The sequence below is a fragment of the Phyllobates terribilis genome, unplaced genomic scaffold, assembly GCF_046119375.1.
Source record: "Phyllobates terribilis strain yellow unplaced genomic scaffold, ASM4611937v1 Scaffold_7__3_contigs__length_470593459, whole genome shotgun sequence".
Lineage (NCBI taxonomy): Eukaryota > Metazoa > Chordata > Amphibia > Anura > Dendrobatidae > Phyllobates > Phyllobates terribilis.
This window is the reverse complement of record NW_027362767.1, coordinates 132017514-132041584: the sequence shown is the minus strand read 5'-3', so window position 1 is coordinate 132041584 and position 24071 is coordinate 132017514. Positions and strand designations below refer to the sequence as shown.

General features: G+C 45.4%; 1 protein-coding gene and 1 long non-coding RNA gene across 6 annotated transcripts in view; one reads left to right on the top strand and one right to left on the bottom strand.

Moving 5' to 3' along the window:
- The window catches only part of PAK6 (p21 (RAC1) activated kinase 6), a 97213-nt gene extending 76591 nt beyond the window's left edge, over window positions 1-20622 (bottom strand). For 2 of the 5 annotated variants that reach the window (XM_073639191.1, XM_073639189.1), the window contains exon 1: window positions 19813-20622. The gene's annotated coding sequence lies outside the window, so the exon portion shown is untranslated. Of the gene's footprint in view, window positions 1-1185; window positions 1388-1434; window positions 1544-19812 lie in introns of those variants that run through there. The other 3 variants (XM_073639194.1, XM_073639193.1, XM_073639195.1) reach the window with 2 other exon arrangements.
- On the top strand, window positions 1279-4695 carry LOC141153917 (uncharacterized). Its single transcript, XR_012247370.1, has 3 exons — window positions 1279-1350; window positions 1443-1599; window positions 4435-4695. It is a non-coding gene; the product is annotated as an uncharacterized lncRNA (long non-coding RNA).
- Window positions 20623-24071: the final 3449 nt, after the last annotated feature.

The following is a 24071-nucleotide window of genomic DNA, read 5'->3' as shown; positions in this document are numbered from 1 at the left end:
GTTCTTGTTTAGGGGGCTTGGCTTAGGGTCTGTGTAAAGAGGAGCCAGGCATGGGGTCTATATCTGCTGAACAGGGTCATATGTTAGATGGTAAATACGACTTATCTGCACAGGGTGTGGAGTCACTATAGTCAATAGAGAGCAGGAGCTGATGATAAATGATAGATTGTAGTATGTAGACACTGTCAACACTCTTATCAGTGACATGAATTGTTTACCTCTGACCCGGCAAAAATGACACATAACGTTCTATGATATTACAAGGGAAATGTAAACTAGGCCTCATAAGGCTATAGCGATACTAGCAATCGAATACGTATTATAATGGAGGTGATTACCAAAACCTTTTTTCGCAATACAAACTGCTGCATTCATTATTTTTTTAAAAAAAAAACTCTTAGACCTGATGAGGCTGGTGCAGTCACTTGGAAAATCTGTCTTTAAATGGCAGCATAATGCATTTAAAAAAAATAAAGAAATACAATTTTTTTTCCTGATATTAAAATTAGCTGAACTAATGAAAAGTTAATCGTAATATAAGGCAAAAAAATGTTTTTCTTTTTTCAGATCTTTTAGCCAAAGGTTATGTATACACAGTTATTTTTGCTGAGTTTTTGGAGTAAAGAATTATCAAAAACGTAGGAGCTTTGATTTTTTTCTTTAGTAAGATTTGGAGTGTTTCTGCTCCAAAAATGCCACAAAAAAACTCAGTGTTGCACATACCCGAATTCATTCTTTGTGACTCTTTTAATTTTTGTACAATTACATTCTGGTACCATACTGGAGAGCAAAATCTACAAAATATTTTTGCACAATTGAAAAATAACATGCAGCATTTTGGATGGTGCTCTAAAAAGGTGCAAAAAAAAATAAAAAAAATGCAACGTTCATCAACCGCACTAGGCCATTTTGAAAAATATCGCACAATAAAATAGCAACAAATGCTACAACATAAAAAAAGAAAAAACAAAAACAAATGATGAATCGAGGCCATTACCTTTAGGCTAACTAAGTTCCCACAATGAGGTTTTTTTATGCTGCGTAGTTTCAAAAAAATGCAAGTCACTTATTTTGCTTAACGAGTGCAGAAAATCAGAAACATCAAAAACTCACCAAAAGCTCGTTGTGGGAATGTAGCCTTACATAACCACATGGATCACTATCATTACAGCACTGCGATCCTACCTGGTATCAATCACAGGAATCCTCTCCCCAGAATGGGTTAAACCCAACACACATGATGTTTGTGCCGAAACAGGTTAATCCGTCCTATATACTGTATGTATTGAGAAAGGTGTAGAAGTAACAGCTCCCATAGTCGACCGTTCCGAACACAACACCAAGAGGCAGGTATGCTAAAAATTCCTAAAAAGTGAAGCCGCTCCGCCCTGCCCTCTGATGTGTTCCTATTAACCCTCTCTTTCCTTCTGTTACCTGAACAGTAAGGTCTCCACAGACTGAGTCCCACCTGTAGATTGTGAACTTGACTCGCACGCTGTAGCTTGCCCGAGACAGGGAGGAACATGGCGTAACTTTATACCTGCAAGGGACAAACTGCTACACTTTCTTAAAGGAAATGAAACATAAACCCATTCCAAGGTATGACTTTTACCAGCACGTATGAAACAATAGTGCCGAAAATAAATGAATTACTCATATTGTTTGTTCAAAAATGGGTAGAACAAGTTTTAGCTAAAATATGATATTGGGGCTCCGCTAGAACAATGGAGAAATACACCTAAAGCTCTTAGCATTGCTCTCAGTGATTAGTATGAGGTCTTGTGCATGTAGTCGCTGTGTCGGACTGAGGTCCCAAGGGCCCACTAGTAATATTGACTCTGGGGGCCCACTGTTCAGCCACATGCAAATATTACTGTCACGAGGGGTGAGGGAAGGAAAAAGTGTATAACGACAGGAAGAGGGGAAAGGGAGCCCAACAACTAGGGAAAGGGGGAATGGAGACCCCCAGGCAGATCTAATATCACCCTGACTGCCCTATCGTCCCTAAATAGGTTCCACACCTATCGCCAAGCAGGAAACCTAATCCCTGAATGTCCCTAGAACTAGGCCCTATGTAGGGAGGCGACGGGATCAACACTAATCAGCCCTACTGCAACTAAAGACAAAAAGGTAAACAAACAAAGGGGATACACTTATTTGGAGAAGACACCAGAGAGATCACGCCAACTGTCCTCCAAGGGAACTCCAAGAGGACTACTAGAACTCCAGGCCTGGACAGAGGAAAACATATCACCGGCGACTCTCTGGAGAGACTGAGAGTATTTAAACATCCAGCAAGGGTGTGTCAATTAGCAGCAGAAGGTGGAGGTCGCTGCTGGGTCCAAGAAGGAGCAAGATATCACGACACTACAGAGATGAAAGGATCAGCAAGGTGTCTGCAAAGCCAAGCACAGTGACCTTCTATAGCCGGATCCAGAACGACTGTCTGTCACACTTGATACGCCCGTGACAATTACATTACCCACATTCACAAATAAGTAGCTTGTTAGATGAATGATGAGATATACATAGTCTGTCAAGTGTAATTTGCCAATTTAGTCGTTGGGGGCCCACCAGGGAATTCACTGCTTCCCCTATTGGCCAGTCTCAGCCTGCATGGCTATATTAGGGCTCTTTTGCATGGGCCATAACGCGATATCTATAGATTCATGTGGGCCACTACAGTGCGTCCTTTTGTCTCCATTTTCATACAAAGTGTTTTTCTTTTTTTTCTGTTGAATTCATATAGAAATAAAATCATGAAATACATACCACATCAGATCTGACAGATCAATATATGGCCACATGCAACTGTACTTTTTTTATGATGTCCATAATAGTCATATTGCCTGGATTTTCCACAGTTCTACTCAACTGATCTTAGATCACTTTAGACTGGTGTTAATTTCACCCCAAACCAGTAGAAGTATGGTCTCACTGACCTAACACTCCAGTTGAAATCTGTTTTTGGTGAACCTACTAGTCTAATATGTCCAAGAAGTGTTCTTCTATAATTCTTATGCTTTGTAACTTGACATCCACTCTGTTTGGGTGGGTGGTTTCTCCTCAGTATTCTGCCAGTACTATAGATACTGGAACTTTCACTCACCAGTATGCATTGCTCCAGCCACTGTCCAATAGCTTACAGAAAGTGGGGCTGGATTACAGGAAGTCTCTCTGCTCCTGCTTCCCCGCCGATAGACATAACAGAGCAATGGCAGTAAGTTAGACTGTACGGAAAGTCCTGGTGATCACTACTTTGAAATTTATTTTGAACAGATCCTTTTTTTAAATGTAAAGAACTGATCTTTTTGACTTTAACAAAAAAATATTGCAAAATATTTGTGTGAATGTATTATTATTGCTCCTCTTAACATGCCGATGTTGTGCAGCAAGAAGTAGCATCACTACTACACAAGAGTAAAACTAAGGAAAAATGGCGTACGTAATACATTGTTCCAGAAAGCAGACCATTATTTGCTAATTCTTGGACAATCCCTTTAACTAACTACATTCCGAGATCTGACATATCCTAGCCATATGTCATAATTTCATTATAAAGCCCTTTAATTGCTTTATAATGCATGTTTTACAACGTTCTTTGAATTTTTTTATTTTTATATAAGTTTCTCTAATCCTAAACGGTCGGCTCGCTGTCAGTGAATGGGAGCACAGTATCTTAGTCTGCAATTTGTACAGACTGAGGTTCAATTTAGACAGCGGGATTTCATGTTCTGTATACAGACCACAATGTCTGGACTGGCCTCATGTATTCTAACCCGGACTTACAACCTCACATACGAGGCTGTAAATTCAGGTCAAGAGACCCGAGAACAGTCCGAGAATTAAGGTCGATTTACGGATTGTGAAATGCAGCCATCTGAATCCGGCCTAGACAAACTAGGCCATAATTGGAGCTTGTAAGTGAGATACATTAGAAGCACAAACCTCTCCCTCAATAATTTTCGGTATTGCTGTTTTGGCTGACATAGGCTTATTTCGACCGTGTAGAGTTGGGATGACATGTCGCACCCGTGGTTCATTTTTTTGTTGTGGTTTTCCTAAATCGCACTTTTTCAGTGAACCGCTGCAAAAAAAAAAATGCGCCTCAGGAGCAATGAGTGAGAGCACCGGTATGATGGCACAGCGTTTATTCTTAATTATGCCAGACGTATTGTTCAGTAGGTCAAGGGACATGAGCTATTGTTCATATGAGCCTGAACATTGATTCTTGTTGTATGTTAATCTGTGGTATGCCTGCTGATTAGGTATTGTTTCAGCTCCCTGCAGTTTACTAGTCTACACACCTTGAAGGACAAATATGCAGGTTAATTGAACAATGAGGTATTCCCTCCCCCCACTTTCTCCCAATTCTGTGGGAGGATGCCCTGAATGAGAGCTGTATGTATAAAAGTGGCCTCTCTCCCTCTCCAGTGAGACTCTACAGGACATCAGCAGAGGAACCATGGCTCCAACCGGAGGAATACAGATCTGCTCCACTGCCCATCACTGAACCCACGAAGACTTTTGTAGAACCCAGGTGGTTGGGACAATCAGGTCACCTGGCTACATACCTCACTGCACTCGGTCAGCTTCCTAAGCTTGCTGCTATCTGTCCTCAGTGGATGCCCTCCAGAAGTGGGGTGCTACTGGTTGGGGTAGTTGGCCCTGGATGCCCTGAAGTCGCCCTGGCAAGCCAGCAGAAGGATGAGACTCTGTCATTTGCACCATCTCGTGTACTTGCTGGGACTGTTCTATATGTTATTAACTGTTGGTGATTCAATAAAGTATTGCCGCAGTGTGTTACCCTCACCCTGTGTTGTCTGAGTAGTATTCTGCCCAAAGCGAAGAAGTGTGGGTATTCAGTGGGATGAGGTCATCAGTATTAGATTGGTGGAGGTTCGACAACCAGGACCCCTAGTGATCAGCTGAAAATTGGTCTGTTGGCCACCGGATGTAAAGGGTAGCTCCATTCAATGTGTAGGGGCCGCTGCCGGGTATAGGAGCTGTTCTGCAGTACCTGGCAGTGGCTGCTGCATATTGGATGGAGCTGTGCCATTCAGAGTGATTACATCCAGCCGCTGCCAGAGCTAATCAGTGAAGGTGCCAGCCGGATGTTGAACCTCCACTGATCTGATATTGATGACTTATCTTATGGATGGGAGAATCAATTTGCAAGACTCCGGTCCATCGGCCAGGACAGTAATCTGTAACTGCTGGAGAGATGCAAATTTCCTCTTCGCTCATGGCATTGCTGGCATTTTCTGATTAGCCGAGCAGGCGTGACTTAGTTGGTGTGTCACACCGCAATGGTGTCGTCACTTTAGTCCTGGCAAATCAAAAGAATAGCCTGGCGGTAAGGAGATTCGCAGGCCTCCTGTCCAGCAGTCACGGGTTATTGACCTGGCCGAGGGACCATAGCTGTGCGAATCGATTCTTCCATCCACAGTTAAGACTGGTAAAATAGTAAAAAATGAAACTCGACGTTTATAAGGAAGTAGTTAAACTTTTATTATACAATGATTAACCTTAATTTGCATAATACCGGAAACCCTGTGTAAAGAGTCACAGGATGCGTACGGCTCAGCGCGGCATGTCTGCCTCTTACTCACATGCCAAAGCTCGGTACAGATCCTAAAGAAGGATGGATGAAGGATATTGGTGAGATCATGAGATCAGGTCAGGATGAAAGGAGTTGTCCCATTGCAGAAAACTTTTCCCTACACGTACAGTTGCTTTACTTGTCCTCCTGGTCTTTGCCACTGCCTCGGTCTCTCCGCTGTTTGGCTGCAGCGATACCGATGTGACATCACCGCTGCAGCTAATCATTGAGCTCAGCAGCTCATGCCGTCTACATTGTATGTAGGACATTTGTGAAACAGGTATAAACAGGCAAAAAATAAAATTTTAAAGATACTTATGTAGCCCATAAGAGAGACAAGGAGTGGCCACCATGCTTTCAATTTGGAGGGGATCTAGCTTGATCTGGAGATATTGGGCAATTTCTGCACTTGCATGGACTGAGAAATACTTACATTCTGTAACATGTGGCTTAAACAATAATTTTTTCCTACTTCTAAGTATATAAAAGAGTAATATCTACGCAAGTGATGAGTCAACTGAGACCATTTGTGGGAAGGAACATCCATACGACTTTCCACAGAATAGTGCAGTCACCTTCAGATGTCTAGGTGTATACTGCCAAAAATGATGTGCGACTGTGACTCCATCTACATCATTATAGTCAATGGCCATATGCCCGAATCCCGTTTTGCAGGGGGCCCGACGGAGACATTGAACTTAAGGTAAAGCGCGATGTGGACATTGTCTTACTTCTCATTGGCTGATTATCGGCACACATATATATATATATATATATATATATATATACCACTATTAGGCTGACAAAAGAGCAAAATGCTTTTTCAGCCAGCAGAAATATTATCATTGGGGACAGATGGATCATCCTGTCCCCTTACAGTTTTTGTCATCCGAAATGAAAGGGCCAGTAGGCCACAAATCTACTTGCTGCCTCATATTCTGCTTACACACTGATACACTCGTACAAGGCTTGAGGGGTCATGCATGACATGGGGTGTTCTTTGATGCCATGTGTCCGGACCTTCAAAAAGATTTGCATGAATATTCCTTTAAATGACAAAGTTTGGACGCACCTGTTCAAGCAATGGTTTTCCTTGCGCTTGTTGGGATGTGCACATTGTAGATTCAGACTGAAGGCAGCAAAACCACAAAGAAACACATATGGAAACAAGGAGTTAAGAAGCACATCTGCACCAAACCAGGATATGTGCTACACCTTAGATTCCCCAAAGTACCCTGTTTTGCTTTACGCTGATGACAGCTTTACATCCCCCTTGGGATTCTCTCGTGCAGCTTCATCAGGTCGTCCCCTGGAATGGCTCCCAATTTACAGGTATGCCTTTCCAAGAGTTTATTTTTTAAATCAAAGGCCTTCAGAAATAGTGTCTAATCAGGTATGTTTTGTAGACAGTGTTGGTACACAGTTCCAGGGCTGTGCCCTATTCCACAACTGTTCTAAGCCATAATATGGCAAAAAAACACTCCACTAGGTAGAGAGGTGACAGTCTATCATTATTTTAAGACATAAAGATCTGTCAATCCGGAAAATTGCTATGGCCTTGAAGCTATCCTCAAGTGAAGTCATGAAAACCATCAATCGTGGTGATAAAATTGTCTCTCACGAGGACCTCCTCAGGAATAGAAGAACAAGAATTACCTCTGCTGCAGAGGATAAGTTAATCAAAGTTACCAGTGTCAGAAAACACAAATTGAAAGCATCTCAGATAACAACCCTCATAAATAATGCACAGACATCAAGTAGCAAACACATCTCAACATCAACAGTTCAGTGGAGACAGCAAGAATCAGGCCTTTAAGGTCGAACGTATACAAACAAGCCAGTCAGGGCCAGACTGGGACAAAAAAGCAGCCCTGCCACACAAACCCCACCAGCCCACATACTATAACACTCAGTACCACCGGTCAGTAAATTTAGCTATACTTTGGCGTGCCCCTCATCACTTCCTTTAAGGAGTTATTTGATGAGCCACATGTGAATGGCGCAGCAGTGTGTATGATCCACCATAGCCCCACTTACATGGTGCTCTTCAGAGCTCTGGATCCCAGGATCATGGGGGTCTCAGTGGTCGGACCCCCAGTGATTGGAAAGTTCTCAGGATAGGGGATTACTTGGGATGATCCGTTTAAACGGGTTTTCCAATATTTATTCTTATTTTCCCATAGGAATATTGAAAATAATAAACCAATATTACCCCCCACAGTGTAATGTTGCCTCTCCGACAACAGGACACGAAATGTGGTACTGTGCAGTGTATATATATATATATATATATATATATATATATATATATATATATATATATATATATATACATACATACAGGAAGCAAGAAGTGGTACTGTGTAGTGTGTGTATGTATGTGTGTGTGTATATATATATATATATACATATATATATATATATACACACACACACACAGGACAGAAGGAGTGGTACTGTGCAGTGTATATATACAGAATAATACAGATACTGAGAATTACACCCAGTATACAGAACAGGAGAAGAGGTACTGTGCAGTGTATATATACAGGACAGGAGGATTGGTACTGTGCAGTGTATATATACAGGACAGGAAGAGTGGTACTGTGCAGTGTATATATACAGGACAGGAGTGGTACTGTGCAGTGTATATATACAGGACAGGAGGAGTGGTACTGTGCAGTGTATATATACATTTGTACCCCACAGAAGCCAGCCCATGTGACGACATTTTGGTTCCATAACAGAAATGTTCTGTTATGAATCCGAAACATTACCACATGGGCTAATAAAGACACTTTTTTTGACAATTAATCAGAGTGTTGAGATGTACAGTATATATTATTATATTATGCGTGTATGTATGTATATATACACACACGCAAACATAATAAGAGCAGATACTGAAAATGACACCATGTATACAGGGCAGGAGAAGTATACACATCATACACAGCTCCACAATATATTCTACAATCAATTATATACCCAGCTCCACACTATATACTGTGCAAAAGAATATAGAGTGGAGCTGTGTATATACTATATATTATATAGTGTATGGATGTGCTAGTGTATATAGTGTGGATTCCATACTATATACTACACTATGTACACAGCACATACTATATAAACATGTCTACATTATATATACACTACTCTACATTATAATTAAGACCGCATTATACTATATTATGATGCACACATTGCAGGAGACACAAATACATCACATAGGAGACACCGCGACTGTTGAATATGTATCACAGGCCCACAAACACATCAGTCAGCCCCCGAAGTCAGCTGTCAGCCCCCAGCCCCAGAGGTCAGCCCCTAGCCCCAGAGGTCAGCCCCTAGCCCCAGAGGTCAGCCCCCAGTCCCATTAGTAAGCCTCCAGCCCCAGAGGTCAGCCCCCAGACCCATAAGTAAGTCCCCAGCCCCAGAAATAAGCAGTTAGGCCCCAGGCGCAGAGGTCAGCCCCCAGCCACCAAAAGTAAGCCCCATAAGTAAGCCCCCAGCCCCAGAGGTCAGCCCCCAGTCCCATAAGTAAGCCTCCATCCCCAGAGGTCAGCCCCCAGTCCCATAAGTAAGCCCCCAGCCCCAGAGGTCAGCCCCAGAGGTCAACCCCCAGCCCTAGAGATTAGCCCCCAGTCCCATATGTAAGCCCCCAACCACCCCCTCCCCCCAGGTACCAGAAACAAGTTTTTCAATGGCTAAACAACAGCATACATCATCATGCCACAGTACTCACGCCAGGTAGGAGCAGAACTGCAGAGATCCTCTTCCTAATTCGGTACGCCGCTGCGCTACACCAACAGCTGCAGTCGGCGTTGTAAAGGCGGGAGAGAGGAGCGCGCTCTCTCCTCCCACAGAAAACACTGACATGACAACTGTCAGAATCTATGTTGTTTTACTATCGGCTATCTTGTTGTGGTTTGCTGGCTTCTAGTCTTTTCCTCTGGTGCTGGGTTTCTTGGTCACTTGATCTCTGCACTCTTTATTACCCAGCACCTGGCCCCCATTCCCTGCTGGACATCAGTGTTGTAACGCTCATGCTCTGGCTAAGTAGCCTGGTTTAGTTCTTCTTGCTTTGGACTATTGTTATCCTGGGACTTCTTGTTTCACCAGTTTTGTTTCCTTTAATTTTCGTTTCTGCAACTAACTTTTCTATTAGGAGGTCTCCTGCTTTTGCTCCCATTCGTTAGATCTTTTAGGGACCCCTTTCCCTTACCTACAGGTCTTCGTTTGAGTTCAGTGCAGGAGTTTCAGTGGGCCTATTCATAAGGAATAGGGCACCCACCCCAGCGTAGGGTAAAGCTGAGTCTCAGCGCAGGGACAGCTTTTCCCTCCTATTCATTAGTTCTAAGTTGCAGAACATAACAACAACGTCACGCAGCGGTTCAAATACTGGACCCTGCGTGCGCAAGCTGTGCACTCCTAATCCCGGCTGTGCCTCCAGATTTAAGAGGCCAGTGGCCGGATTAGCAGGCCCCGCTGCCCACTACGATGCACACATCTGCGGCCCACTGGGAAAATGCCCAGTGCGCCCGATTAGCAATCTGGGTCTGAAGCCAGTACTGATGACCACAAACAAGATGAAAACACTTGTCTGGGCCAAGAAACACAAGGACTGTACATTAGATAAGTGGAAATCTGTACTGGGCTTTGGGTAAAAAGTTCTGATTTTTTTTGTACCAAATGCCATATCTTTTCGAGTTCCAGAGAAGGTGAGTGGATGGTTTCTACATGTGTGGTGCCCACTATGAAGCACAAGGGTGTGATGGTGTGGGAAGCTTTGCTGGTGACTCTGTTGGTAATTTGTTGCAAATTCAAAGCGCATCTGGTTTTCACTTAGTGGAGCCATAATTTGTGATGCATCAGGACAATTACATGTAGAGGCTTTATGACCAAGATGGAAAAGGATGGAAAGCTGCATCAGATGACATGACCTACACAATTTCCCAACTTCAAACCAACTGAGATAGTTTGGAATGAGTGAAGGGAAAGCAGCAAATAAGTACTTTGGGACCTCTTCAAGACTGTTCGAAGCCATTCTAAGTGATGACCTGATGAAGCTGCTTGAAAGAATGCCAAGGGTGGTATAAAGTTGTCACAAGAGTACAAGAGGGCTACTTTGAGGAACCTAGAGACTATCACCTATTCTGTTTTTATTTTTCACAAATGTTTCTTTCCTCCTTGTTTTCATATGTGCTCTGTCGTGGTTTTGCTGCCTTCAGTCTGAAATTATAGTGTGCACATTTGAAAAAGCATTGCATAAACAGGTGTATCCAAACTTTTGACCAGTACTGTGTATATGTCAGAGGGGTCATGGATCAATAAGGTTGCTCACACGAAATAGCACAATGCAGGCAGGTATACGCCTCAAAATATCACATGACATGCATACTAGGAAACTAATATACAGAGTGAAGTGTCTGGCAGTCATCTGTATGCCATGATGATTGCCAATTTTCATGGAGTATACTGCCACAATGAATACACGCCAATGAATATAGTGTATATATCTACTGTATATATACACGTGACGAGGGGTGGACACTAACAGCAAAGAGCTCCTGTGCAGTATGTCTGCCCCCCACACACATACACCACCAAACCCCACCTGCTTATACATATGCATGTTTACATTGGACACGCATATATAAAATATACACACTCACTTACAAATTACGCATGCATATACACATTACACACATGCACTCGAGCAGACATAAAATATGCACATAAACATAAAACATCCATAAACAAATTTGTGATGTACTTGTCCAGGCAGCATTATTTTCTTTTTTTTTCCTTTCACCTTCCCATTTTTGTACCCATTACTAGCCATAAAAAATGTAATATAATGGATTTTTACGATTGCAGAGATGCCAAAAATGTTTGTTATTCACTGGTTTATGAAGTTTATATTTGTGTAGTGAGCTGGCCGGCTCTGGCTGTTCTGTGATTATTGATATAGAGTCTGTTACAGAAGTGATTACACAGGATGATGTTGCCACCTTGTGGCCAGAGGTTGCACCTGCGCAGGGTGTGATGACAGAGCAAAAGATTGAGCCTCCTGTGTCCGGCCCTAGAGAGTCACGTGACCAAAGTGGGAAGCAGAAAAAAGCGCGCGAGGAGTTTGCTGTGGGCTGTGAAAAGAGCCAGGACTGTGTGCAGGCCCTCGTGCGTGGCGCAGGAGAGACTCTCAACGGGATTTCTTTTACCTGACACCATATCCTCGGGGCCTTCCCCAGCTTCTTCACTGCTGAGGGATACAGCTATTACACTCCCTGCTACTGGAGTGTGGACTACATAAGGGATCCACCAAAGCTGCTATCCGGATCAGAGAGACTGTAAGCGGGTCCTCTGGCGAGAGGCCGAAGTATTCCCTCCTTTCAGCGTAATTCTGCTGTTCCTGTTTTTTTTCCGGCTGGGACGCCCTCCTGCAAAGACAGACAGGCCTGCGACGGGGGACACATCCTTCTGGAGTAAAGGACTGGTAACGTGGGAGTAGGGACAGTGAGGGTCAGCTTATCAGTACACGTTATTACTGTGAATATTTACAGTTGTCATTTATTGTTTTTCTTTGCTGTTAAAAATGTATACGAGTAAAGATACGGTTATCAAGATAGAGTCTGTGTGTGGGGATCTTGCTGGGCCAGATCATAGATACCAATGCGCGGCCTTGCCCGCGGTCACTTCATCTGGCGTAGTCGGCAGGATCTGTGACCAACAGGATTCCCACCCAGGCCACGTGTACAGTCAGAAAGCCCCGCCGGTGTCTATTGTGAATCAGGTCAGGAAATTTGGCGGACGAAACTACCCTGTACCAGAGTGGGCGGAACAAGTCCGGATACTGGGGGATATGTATAATATTGACCCTAAGACCTTGGCAGAAATGGCGGTACTGACGCTAGAGGGGGAGGCATGGACGACAGTCAGACTGGAGACGGTCAGGGGCCAGCGTACAGTAGATGATTTGGTGCGGGTGCTGGAGAACACCTATGGGCCGACCACATACCAGGGAACACTGCGACACATGTTCTTTAGACGGTCGCAGCTTGAATGGGAGGATATTCCCCAATATGCGAACGCCCTTCAGGTACTCCTTGAACAAACCTGTGGAAAAGGGGAGCAACTAGCTGGTATGGCTTCTCGTGACCTGGTACTGAGAGACCAATTTGTAATAGGACTGAGAGACCAGTATCTTAACCGCACGTTACAGGACTTGATCCGGATGATGCCGGCTCTTACTTTTGCTGAAGTCAAACAGGAAGCCATAGAACGTTCAAGGGGACCCGTCATGGATGTGGGGATTCAAGGTGCTGCGTGCGGATCCATATCTGACATTAAAAATCCGAACAGTGACACGGAAGACCTGAAACAGATGGTAGCAGACTTACAGAAACAGGTATTACAGTTAACATTAGACCGACAGGGAGACCAGCGAAGACAGCCTAGTCGTCCCGTGGGACAGTGTTGGTCATGCGGTGATCCTCGCCATAGGGCAAATCGTTGTCCTCAACACTTCCCTCCGCAACAGCCTCCGTCGCACAACGAACAAACCCTCAGTCACCCCAGCGAAGGAAATTTCGATCAGACCAGCGAATTGAACCCCAGCCATATCCACAAGCAGAGCTACCACGCCGGGCCTCACCACAATGGTCGCCGTTAAACTAGACACCCCTGCAGCTGAGGCTCGCGCAGCAGGGGAGGCCAAGGAGAGGGGTGTGGAAAAACAGAGCCGATGGCGGAGTGCTCTTGCCTCGAATAGCCCGACACTTGACGTTGTCCTGGAGGGAATTGCCGTACAGGGACTGATGGACACTGGGTCACAAGTGACCACGATCTCTGAACAGTTTTACGAAAATTACCTCAAACCAAGAACTGCTCGTGACCCAGACACCGCCATTAAGATTATTGCGGCTAATAATATACCCATTCCAGTGACCGGAGTTGCTTGGATGGACACAAAGGCCTGCGGACAGGACTTAGGGATTGTCATCGTCAAGGAAGGTTTCGGCTCCGAGACCCCAGTGATAGTTGGAATGAACATTTTGAAAGACCTGGATCTTATGCTGTTGACAAGAAAAGGACCCAAATACTGGCAGAAAGTCACCAAACATAAGCCTACTCGTCTGGCGTTCCAGCGCGTAATCCGGACCGTTGGACTTCAACAGATGGCAGAGGAACAACTTCCCCTAGCCGCCATTACGGTGCCACGCCGTACCCGGATTACTTTGCCCGCTGAAAAAGAGACAGTCATTTCCTTACCCCTTAACACCCACCGACAACTTGAGGGGGTTGAAGTGTTGATCGAGCCGAGGACCCCAAGTGGGGGTAAGCTAAACCCACTAGTTGCTCGCACTCTAGCCGTCGTGAGGAAAGGGAGAGTCCCTGTCAGGCTAAACAACACCGCAGACGTAGGCCTAGCCCTTGAAGCCGGCACTCAACTTGCCCGGGTATATGCTCTACCCACGGAAGTGAATCCCATTGGGCCCCTAGAATTCACCCCGTCTACAGAAGGCGACTGGACGGTAACCGTCTCAGCCATAAACGCTCAAGTAGACGATGAAGACATTGGGCGAAAACTACGGGAAAAAGTGCAGCTAGACACGTCTCAGTACACCAAACAAGAAGTGTCTCAAGTGGAGGAACTCCTGCGGGAACACCAAGACTCCTTTGCAAAGCATGACACAGACTTTGGGTGTACCACCAGTATCCAGCACGAGATACCCACGGGCGATACCCCCCCATCCGCGAGAGGTACCGGCAGATACCACCTCAGCAATACCAGGAGGTGAAAAGCCTGTTAGAATCCATGCTACGCGCCGGAGTGGTACGTGAAAGCCAGAGCCCGTGGGCTGCACCCGTGGTGATAGTCAAGAAGAAAGATGGTTCCCTAAGGTTTTGCGTGGACTACCGTAGGCTGAACGCTTGCACTATCCGGGACTCATATCCACTTCCTCGGATCGAAGAGTCACTGACCGCCCTGAAGAAGGCCAAATATTTTTCGTCCCTAGACCTGGCCAGTGGATATTGGCAGGTTCCAATGAGTGAGAAGGACAGGGAAAAGACCGCCTTCATCCTTCCCATGGGCCTGTATGAGTTCGACCGGATGCCGTTCGGCTTGAATAACGCACCGGGGACCTTTCAGAGACTAATGGAACGCTGTCTGGGGGACTTCAACTTTGAGTTTACGCTGATATACCTTGACGACATCGTGGTATACTCCGCCACCTTTGAGGATCATCTTCACAAGCTTGGCCAAGTGTTCCAGCGCTTGAGGAGACACGGCTTGAAGTTGAAGCCCAGCAAGTGCCGTCTGTTCCAGCAGGAAATCGACTACTTGGGCCACCGGATCTCGGCCGAAGGCGTCCAGCCCTCTCCGGAGAAGATAGCAGCCGTTCAAGAGTGGCCGCAGCCAACTACCGTCAAAGAAGTCCGGGCTTTTCTGGGGCTAGCAGGCTACTACCGTCGGTTTGTCAAGGACTTTGCTCGGCTTGCTGAACCACTGCATGAGGTTCTCCGAGGGACCGCGAACAGCCCCAGAGGATGACGCATCAGTTGGGGGCCTGACCGAGAAAAATCCTTTCAGGCACTTAAGGCTGCTCTAGCATCACCCCCTGTTCTGGCATATGCAGACTACACATTACCGTTTCAGTTGCACACCGACGCCAGCCTTCAAGGTCTAGGGGCGGTCCTCTCTCAAGTTCAAGATAATAAAGAACGCGTGATAGCCTATGCCAGTAGGTCTCTCCGTGACACCGAAAAGAATCCCGTCAATTACAGCTCCTTCCGCTTGGAACTCCTGGCTCTGACTTGGGCTATGACGGAGAAATTTGCTGGCTATCTGACAGGAGCGGAAGTGCTGGTCATGACGGACAACAATCCTCTTGCCCACCTAGAGAATGCCAAACTAGGGGCAATGGAACAGCGCTGGATGGCCAGGCTCTCTAGATTCCAGTACAAAATTAAATACAGAGCGGGGAATGAGAATCAGAATGCTGACAGCCTGTCTAGAGTGACATCATCCCCGCCAGTGGGGGACCGGGATGAAGAGTTGGAGGAAGATGAGATGCCTGACTTTGCCCGGCTCGCAAAGCAAATAGAAGATAGCCGCCAGTATGCGGTAGGAGGGATTGAAGCCGTAGTGGGATCTCCCCTGTCCCAGCAAGAATGGGCCAAGCTTCAAGATCGAGATCCCGAGCACGTCTTACTGAAACAGTATGTGAATAAACAAGAGAAACCGCCCTCCGAAGTGAGAGCCCGACTATCGACCGGAGCCTTGGCTCTGCTTGCCCAGTGGGATCGGCTGATCGCGAAAGATGGAGTCCTGTGTCGCAGGGCCCTTTTATCCCATATGCTGGAGGAGTGTTTGCAGATTGTCGTCCCGGTGCAGTTGGCCCATGAGATGGTGGGCGAAGCTCACAGAAGGAACGGCCACTTCGGCATAGACAAGACCCTCCGGTGGACCCAGCAGTTCATTTTTTGTCCGGGGCTCCGTAAGTTGGTTGAAAACGTCTGTCAAGCATGCCGTACCTGTGAATTCCACAAGTCCGCGGAGCAGCGTGCCCCCATCCAGACTATTAAGACGTCGAGGCCCCTCGAGCTGTTGATGGTGGACTATCTATTGATCGGAACGGCGAATAATGGCTACCAGTACTGTCTGGTGATGGTGGACCACTTCACGAAATTCGCTGTCGCTGTTGCTACCAAGGATCAGACTGCTGAATCAGCTGCACAGGCTATCTGTCAGCAATTCGTTCGGGTCTACGGGTGTCCGGAGCGGCTACACTCTGATCAGGGGGCTTGTTTCGAAGGGCGAGTCATTGAAGAACTCCAACGGATGTATGGAATCAAGAAGTCCAGGACCACCCCTTACCATCCACAAGGGAATGGCGCGTGTGAACGCTTTAACCGGACCCTCTTACAACTGATCCGGACTTTGGCTGAAGACAAAAAGCCCGACTGGCCTCGATTCCTCCCGGAACTGCTGTGGGCCTATAATAATCAGGTCCATTCCGTCACCGGATACACCCCATACACCCTTCTCTTTGGCCGTCCAGGCAAAGACATCCATGAGTTGCAACTGTCTAGCTCCGAAGAAGATACCTGTGGTACCTATCCTTCCTGGCTACAAACACACCGCCAGAGAATGGAGACTGTCTACCGGCTAGTAGGCCGACAAATTCAGGATCAAGTACACGCTGACCCACTTCCGGTACAAGAAGACCCACTGAATGTAGGTCAACTGGTCCTAGTCCGAATAAAAAAGCCGCAAGGGAAACTCCGGCCCAAGTGGGAGACCGAAGTCTATCGAGTAATTGGACAGCCGTACCCCGGTGGCCCCGTCTATCGAGTGCAGGGCGAAGACAGCGGCAGCATCCAAACTTTGCACCGTAATATGTTGCGCCCCTGCCGTTCCCAGCCTGACTCCCCTACTGTGATACCTAGAGAGATGGATATCACTAATACTGTCGGAGACACTGACTCCGGGGATGTAGAGACTGAATGCATGCCTACCCCTGTCCTTCCGACTGACGCACTTGAACCGATTACCTCCTCTACTGACATGTTGACTGGGAAAGAGAGTTGGGTGACTGATAGGAGAGAGGGGATTCAACCCGTTAGGCGGACAACAAGGACCACTGCAGGGGTACCTCCAGGACAGTCCTACAGAGACCAATATGTGTGGCCTTCTTCCCAGCCGCCCCCTGTCACATCCACAGCCATCGCCGCCCTGGAGCCGGTCGTTGACAGGGACTGCCAACCTTTGAGTGGGGGGGCGTGTAGTGAGCTGGCAGGCTCTGGCTGTTCGGTGATTATTGATATAGAGCCTGTTACAGAAGTGATTACACAGGATGATGTTGCCACCTTGTGGCCAGAGGTTGCACCTGCGCAGGGTGTGATGACAGAGCAAAAGACTGAGCCTCCTGTGTCCGGCCCTAGAGAGTCACGTGACCAAAGTGGGAAGCAGGAAAAAGCACGCGAAGAGTCTGCTGTGGTCTGTGAAAAGAGCCAGGACGGTGTGCAGGCCCTCGTGCGTGGCGCAGGAGAGACTCTCAACAGGATTTCTTTTTACCTGACACCATATCCTCGGGGCCTTCCCCAGCTTCTTCACTGCTGAGGGATACAGCTATTACACTCCCTGCTACTGGAGTGTGGACTACATAAGGGATCCACCAAAACTGCTATCCGGATCAGAGAGACTGTAAGCGGGTCCTCTGGCGAGAGGCCGAAGTATTCCCTCCTTTCAGCGTAATTTGCTGTTCCTGTTTTTTTCTCCGGCTGGGACGCCCTCCTGCAAAGACAGACAGGCCTGCGACGGGGGACACATCCTTCTGGAGTAAAGGACTGGTAACGTGTGAGTAGGGACAGTGAGGGTCAGCTTATCAGTACACGTTATTACTGTGCATATTTACGGTTGTCATTTATTGTTTTTCTTTGCTGTTAAAAATGTATACGAGTAAAGATACGGTTATCAAGATGGAGTCTGTGTGTGGGGATCTTGCTGGGCCAGATTATAGATACCAATGCGCGGCCTTGCCCGCGGTCACTTCATCTATAAGGAATATTAGAAAAATATGATTATTGGAATTGTTTTTACACCACTATTTTTAGTAACCTTATGATCCCCCCGGGAATCTCCAATTTTTACTTTATATGCTCCATATATACATATACTTTACTATACTAGTACAATATGTCTGTAAAATTAATACCATTTAGATCTTTAGGCAGAGAAAATGATCCTTTTCCTAACTGTACCTACTGAGCACAGACAGATGCCCCAACGTCCTGTGTTGTCAGATGAGAGAATGATCACAGCAGCAATGCTCAGTAGGAAACAACGCGGGAAATATACTGTGCTATGTACCAGCATACAAGACACAGTATAAGGCTATGTTCACACATCATAATTTTTCAGCTTTTTTTGATGCATTTTTTATGCAAATTTTCAGCTGCGTTTTGCAGTACCAGCAAAGTCTATGAGATTCCAGAAATCTCATGCACACATCATGTTTTTTTTTTGTTCAGGATTTTGTGCTTTGCATGGTTTTTTTTGCAAAATAGAGCATGTCACTTCTTTCAGCGTTTTTTCACCCATTGGAAGTAAAGGGCGGGAAAAAAAACCTGAAAAAATGCACTAAAAACGCAGGTGTCAAGTTTTCAGCATTTGACCAGAATGAGAATTATTTTTTTTTAACTGAACTTTATGTACATACATAACAGAGACAAAAGGACAGTAAAAAAAAAAAAAAAAAAAACGCTGAAAAAACGCACCAAAAAAAGCAAAAATACAAGAAAACAACAACAAAAATCCTGAACAACCTCCTGGCAAGAGATCAGGTTTTGCTGCAGAAAATGAACCCTGAAAAAAACATGATGTCTGAACATAGCCTATGAGCTGGCACTAGAGATGAGCTAAGTTATTCAAGTAGAAATAAATTCTTCTTGAACTTTACAAAAATCTGCATTCTCCAGAATACAGATTTTTTTTTTGCAGTTCGCACCGTAGAGAACCAGCCAAACTCTTAAAAAAAATAATAAATAATACTCACCCGTCCTGTTGTCCCAGCTGCCTGGTCCTTGGCGCCTCTTCTTGTCTCCTTCCCCTATCTTGCACATTCTCTTCGGCCTTCTTCACTCCATTAAGACTCGCGTCACCCAAGTGACCACGCGGCTTGCATCTGAGGCCTAGTGGAGCTGCGGCCTGGATTGAAGAGGCCGAAGAGAAGACATTCGACGGGGAAAAGAAGAGGTGCCGAGGACCGGATGGCGGGAAAGGAGAGGTGAGTATTTAGCTTTTTTTTCATCTTACGCTTAGAATGATTTTGAGTCTTGAGAGACCCCAGGGCATAATAAGGAGCAATCAATTCGCGGAGAACAACTTTGCTGAAAATTGAATTTTTTTGTAAAATTTGGATGATTTCGAATCCCTGCAATCAGCTAAGATTGTCTTTCTTGCTGGGCTCCTCCGGCCGCACAAGTGCTATGACAATGCATACAACAAGCCCCGTCTTTCTGTAACGATTATATTTATACCAGTTGTCCTCGTTTTAGACCATGCTTTGTGCTCCAGGAATATCAGCCTTTCCTAATTCAATGAAATCATGCTGCAAAATGTACGAAAAGGTGTTTAACGGGATGTACGAAAAGGTGTTTAACGGGATGTACGAAAAGGTGTTTAACGGGATGCACGATACCTGTGTCCCGGGAGGCTGCGACCTATGAAGTCCTGGATCCACTATAGTGGATGTAGAATCGCCATTCCCATAATAACACAAGGAAATGTTCTCCAAACAGAGCGCAGGAGTGAAAACCGGAGAGGATTCCTCATTGTGAGCCAGAACACCTGCTGAGTTACTTCTCTGTAGACCGTCACCGAGAAGCGAAGGTCAACACCTTCCCTCCACGGAGGAACAAAGCAGACGCAGCCCCCGATAAGGGACAATTCCTCGGCGTTGTCCTTAAAAAAAAAATCACATAAGCTGGTGCAATATGTCCGTCTTTCCAAAGGTGCGCCTCTCGCTGTACAATTCCGGTCCTCCCTTTAATGACTCCGTGTCCAACCTGTTCTTTTTTGGCACCTTCTGACTCAAATGTTGCCTGGGAATTTTTTACTACAGCCTCTTAGTTGCCATGGGGAGGCGGCTGATGTCATTGGCATGAATGAGACCCTGCAAATTCACAACTCCGACAGGAATAGAAGCGTTCAGCCTCCACTTAACCCCCGCATGCCCTATGGTGGGGGGCGTCCAAAGCCTTTACGATAAGCGAGCCAGTAATCTTCTGCACAGTGAAAGAGTTAATCTCAGCTGACCGGGTGTAATAGCCCTATTATTATTATTACGCCTGCGACTGAAACGCGCCATATGTCAGCCTGAGATAAGTCAAATATTGCATCTCCCTGGTTCTCAACGCTGCAAAATCATCAAATATTCGATATTGTGAATATTTATGAAGGGATAATATCGGAGGAGAGGAGTCGCCATCTCTACTTAAGCCTATAATTACATTACGGGAAAAAATCCACTTGACACAGTTTCTCGGCTGTTTCTATAGTAACCACTGGCAGATATATAAAATCAGCGACTGACTGTATAAGGCACAGATGTATCTGGCTGCATATATCGTGTATGATACTTTCAGTGGGTCTTGGGTTTCATGGCTAATCTGGGTTAATTTGGGTATAAATTATAGATTTTGAGCCCCATAGAAACAGCTGAGAACAACAACAGAGGTAGCAACCAATCACAGCGCAGCTTTCATTTCCTAACGTGCCCTGGATAAATGAAAGCTGCACTGTGATTGGTTGCTATGGGCAACAAAACTAGGTTTCTCATTTAGACCATTTATAAAGCTCCCAATGATCGTTTTTTCTGCCTTAGATAAAAAATGTGTATATATATATATATATATATATATATATATATACGTATATATATATTTACATATAGTATGTACTTACATTATATTCCATAAGTGTGTGTTTACACGGGACGATTTTATGGTATCTTATATTTTAATTCCACAATTTTTTTGAAATACAAATGATGTATAAACTGTGAGACAGTGAGGGCCATTATGTATCACCCAGAATGTGCTTAGCGAAATAATAGTAAGTGTGGACTGGGTTCAGATATTTGACCGAGTCAATTTAGGAAAACCTGTCTTGGGCTATGTTCATACGTTGCGTTTTTGCTGCATTTTTTTTCTGCAGCAAAACCTGCTATCTTGGTTTCAGCTTTTGCTGAGTTTTTGGTGCATTTTTTTACTTAGTTTTTTTTTCAGGGTACAGATACATTTGTCTCTTGTGCATGCTAATAAAGTTTAGTGCATAAAAAAAAAACCTTATTCAACTTCCTCAGGTTTGGGCACAAAAAACGCAGCAAAACCTGATACCTGCATTTTTGCACTACCCATTGCTTTCAATGAGTGAAAAATGCTGAAAGAAGTGACTTGTGCAGTTTGGAAAAATGCTGCTCTTTGACAAAACAGTCAGGGAAAAAAACAACAATGTGTGTGCATGAGATCTCTGAAATCTCATTGACTTTGCGGATAGTGTAAAACGCAGCTGAAAATTTGCATTAAAAAAAAAGTATTAAAGAAATGCTGCAAAAACGCAACGTGTGAACATAGCCTTGGGCTTTTATTTTTGGAGAGATCTGTAGGATGGTAGTGGGACGGATCTCTCCCTCCAGTCCGGGTCTTACACGGTTTTCATTTAAACCTGCACCTGTGGATGTATGACTTGGTGTGTAAAGCTAACACAGACCAGAGCCACGATAGCACCCAACAACCTTACAGGGGTGCAAGGACTGGACTTTATTTACGTATTCCAAGCTGCGATCCGGAGGTGAGCAATTTCATGGGTGCAGTATTTCGCCATAAAGGATGTTTTGTTTAACTTGTCTGGGTCACTGTCACACTAAATTCACTGGCGGAAACGCCGCTGGTTTCACACATCCGAGTTCCATGGTCCGTATATAGACTGTGATTTACAGACCGGCCACCGGTCTCCTGATCATTTTAGGTCTCACAGCCGGTCTGGATATCGCCGTCCGTACACAGACCCTGTAATTTAGACGTATGAACATGGCCTTATGCCTCATTCACACAATCATTTCTCATGGATAGAACACATACCCTTTACAGTCAATAGGCTTGTCCACCTGTCCATTTTTTTTTTGCTGACCAAGTGTCCGCAAAACAAAAACCCAAGACATGTCTGGTTTATTGAACAGATTATACTCGCCAATGGGTCAGTGAAAAATTAAGTAAATGGATGACATCCGTGTTTTATCCTCGTGCCATAGGTTTATTACTCTTTAAAAGGAACCTATCAGGTGATTCATGCTGCCCGAATCGCGGCTTTTAAAGTATGTTTTTTGTCTGAAACCCCGCAGCATTTCAGAGTCAAATATGCCTGTCAGGATCTCTTCAAATGCTGCCGTTAGTGACTGACATGGCAGTTACATGGCTAAACTGCACTGATCGCGGCTAACTCCAGTCATGGCCATTACAGGCAGGTGCTGGCTGTGTAACACAGCTGGTATCTGCCATAAATTAAGTTGGCTCTGCTCCCGAGCCTGCTCTAGATACCTGCACTGTATATGTACAGTGTGCTGTGAATTTCAGCAAGGGGATTACAATGTTTAATACTCTATTTAGGAATCATGCCATGAGAAAAAGACCATAGCCAGCTCAAAATGGGGTTGACTTCTGAGGAACCATTGGGGCTTAATATTAGGTCATGAGTAGGGCCCCCCAGGGGATTGCCTGGTACTGTGGTGGGCCAAAACAAGCCATTGAGTTCCCAGTTTCCCATCTCTGCTTCCACTACTGTTTTTTTCCTGCCACTTGCACGCACATATGTGATCTATATCACACTCAGGGCCATATTAACCCATCCCCGGACCCCTAAGATTTCAGATATTTCAGGCCCCCTCCGGCACTCTTTTCTTACAGCGCTATCACTCTTCCTTTTTGAGAAGGACAATACATTTTCCCACAAATAGGAGATTTCTATTAGACTGATTGCCGGTTTGCACATAATTTCCATTATAACCAATTACTGTAGAAATAGGTGTAATGGTTCATGTACGCGGCTGTGCTGTAGTATGGGCTACACATTTCATTTAGTGCTATGGATATGGATTGGCTTAGACCATACATGTCAAACTCTGGCCCATGGGCTAAATCTAGCCCGCAGGGTGGATTTATTTGGCCCATGACACCAGAACCACCACCCCTTTGTGGGGCCATTATTCTGCATGGAGGACTATGTAGGGCCAATTATACTGTATGGAGGACTATGTGGGCCCATTATTCTGTATGGAGAACTATGTGGGGCCAATTATACTGTATGGAAGACTATGTGGGGCCCATCATTCTGTATGGAGAACTATGTGGGGCCATTATACTGTATGGAGGACTATGTGGGGCTCATTATTCTGTATGGAGGACTGTGTGGAGCCCATTATACTGTATAGAGGATTATGTGGGGCCCATTATACTGTATGGAGGACTATGTGGGGCCATTATACTGTATGGAGGACTATGTGGGGCCCATTATACTGTATGGAGGACTGTATGGGGCCCATTATACTGTATAGAGGACTATGTGGGGCCCGTTATACTGTATGGAGGACTATGTGAGCCCATTATACTGTATGGAGGACTATGTGGGCCCATTATTCTGTATGGAGGACTATGTGGGGCCCATTATTCTGTACTAGATGGTGGCCCGATTCTAACGCATCGGGTATTCTAGAATATGTATGCGGCCGACCGGGCACAATCAGCAGAACGTTGCTTAAATTTGCCGCCAAAATCGCTGATTGGTCGCGGCCGGCAACCGCGACCAAGCAGCAAAACGGTGTTTAAATTTGGCGGCAATATCGGTGATTGGTCGCGGGTGGCGGCCGCGACCAATCAGCGAACTGTGTTAGTGAGGACCGGA